Raw genomic sequence first — 2,500 nt, forward strand, 5'->3', positions numbered from 1 at the left:
GACGAGGGAGATGGAGATGGAGTGGGAGAAGGAGAAGAAAGAGAAGGAGAGGGAGAAGAAAAAGTAAAAGGAGAAAGAGAGGGAGAAGGAAAGGGAGAGGGAGAGGGATAGAGAGGGGGGAGGGAGAGGGAGAGGGAGAGGGAGATAGTGAATGAGTGAGAGAGAGAGTCCTGGAAAGAGAGAAAAGGGCAGCGGGGGAAGTTCGAGCCGCGGCGGGAAAGATGGCGGCGAAGATTGCAGAGTTGAACTGTCTTTGGATTGCAATGTTATCTCTCTCGTGTAGAGGAGCCGGAAGGAGGGGGAGGGGGGCTAGGGGGGGGTGGTAGAAGGGTTGGCGAGGGGGAATGGCGGATAAGAGGGGAGAGGGGGGATGTGGGAAGGATGGGGCGTGAGGGATAGTGGGGGAGTGCAGGTAGCACAGAGAGAATTTATTTTCAAGTTTACTTTGTTTGTTCGTTTTATCTGTTTGTCATGGAGACTGAACTTCAATGGTCGAAGTGTATGGCAGGCAGGCAGGCAATAAAGCGGGCAGGCAGACAATCAGGCGGACAGGCAGGTAGACAGTCAGGCATGCAGACAGGCACAGACACAGGCACAGGCACAGGCACAGGCACAGGCAGTCAATCAGTCAGTAAGTCAGTCAGTCAGTCAATCAGTCAGTCAGTCAGTCAGTCAGTCAGTCAGTCAGTCAGTCAGTCAGTAAGTAGAACAAGCAGATAATGACAAGTAAAAGACTGCGCAGAAGGTAACGAAAGACGAGAGTGACGGGCGGTGGTAAAGAGAATCAAGTGGCTTTCACTTTTGAAATATATGTTGTCTTGAAATGCGACATAATAAGGACCATATGAAAAAAAATAAAAATGATATCGCCATTAGACTTGCTATCAGCAAGGTAATTCTGAGAACTTTGGTGATAAGGTCGATAACAGTTCAGAATTGCTCTCGCTCTCTCTCTCTCCTCCTCCTCCTCCTCCTCTCCTCCTCCTCCTCCTCCTCCTCCTCCTCCTCCCTCTCACTCTCTACCACTCTCTCTCTCTTTACTCTCTTTCTCACTCTTCTCTCATCTAGACCTCTTCTCTACTTTCTTCTCACTTCTCCCTCTCCTCTCTCTCTCACTCTCTACTCTCACTTCTCTTCTTCTCAGGCTCTCTCTCTACCTATACTATCAGTCTCTTCTCTCTCTTTTCTCTTTCTTCATCTCTCTCTTCTGCTCTCTCTACTCTCCTCACTTCTCTCTCTCTCTTCTCGTTCTCTCTCTTTCTCACTTCTTTCTCCTCACTCTCCTCTTTCTCCATCTCTCTTCTTCTGCTCTCCTTCTTCCCTCTTGTAGTCTGCTCTTGGTCACTCTTCTCTCCTCTTTCTCCTCTCACCGTCCCTCCCCTCCCCCTCCCCTCTCCCCCTCCCCTCCCCCTCTCCTCTCCCCCTCCCCTCCCCCTCTCCCCTTCTCTCTCCCTCCCCCTCCGCCCTCCTCTCCCCCTTTACCTCCCCCTCCTCCTCCCCCTCTCCCCATACCTTCCCTCTCTCAAGTATTTTACTGATTAATTGGGAAAAAAGGTTACATCAGCAAATATTATACCGACACGTCCTGTTGCCATTTTGACTGACTTCCTCACTATCGCCCTTCGCGCGAAGGTCCTCTCCTTCCCAGTGAAGTGATTAGGCAGGTCGGAGGTGAGAGTCTTTGCGGCCGACGGGGAGGGGGGGGGGGCAAGGGTAGCTAGCCTTGGTTTATTGGTTTTTGATATATATAGATATATATATATATATTTTATATATATATATATAAATATTATATATATATATGTGATATATATAAAATATATATATAATATATATATATGTGTATATATATATATAATATATATATATATATATATATATTATATATATAATATATATAATATACACACACACATATATACATACATACATACATACATACATACATACATAAGTATATATGTATATATATATATATGTGTGTGTGTGTGTGTGTGTGTGTGTGTGTTTGTTATATGTGTGTTTGTGTGTTTGAGCGCGCGTTCGTGAACTCCATTAATAAGAGCGCGTTCTGTTTTTCCAATCGATTGACATACTCGGTGACGCACTGAAGCAGACTCTTTCCCGCCCCCCTCCTTCGCCTTCCTCCTGTCCCGCCATCCTTTTTTTGCATATTTACCTCATTTCCTCTTTCCATCCTTCCTCTTTGCTTCCCTACTTCCTCTCTTTTTCCCTCTCCGTTTTCCCTCCCGCACTCTTTCACCCCCCCACACTCCTACTCCCTCCCTCCTTCCGTCCTCTCCTTCTCCCATTCCCTCCTTCCCTCTCCCTCTTTCTATCCCTATCCCCCTTCCTCCTCCTCCCTCTTCCCTCCCTTCCTCTCTCCTCCCCCTCCCTCTCTCCTTTCCCCCCCCTTCCCTCCCCTCTCTCCTCTCTCTCTTCCTCCTCCTCCCATCCTCCCTCCCTCCCTCTCTCTCTCCTCCCTCCCCTCCCTCCCTCC

The sequence above is a fragment of the Penaeus japonicus genome, unplaced genomic scaffold, assembly GCF_977035675.1.
Source record: "Penaeus japonicus unplaced genomic scaffold, GWHDUDI00000001_assembly GWHDUDI00000021, whole genome shotgun sequence".
NCBI classification, from domain to species: Eukaryota; Metazoa; Arthropoda; class Malacostraca; order Decapoda; family Penaeidae; genus Penaeus; species Penaeus japonicus.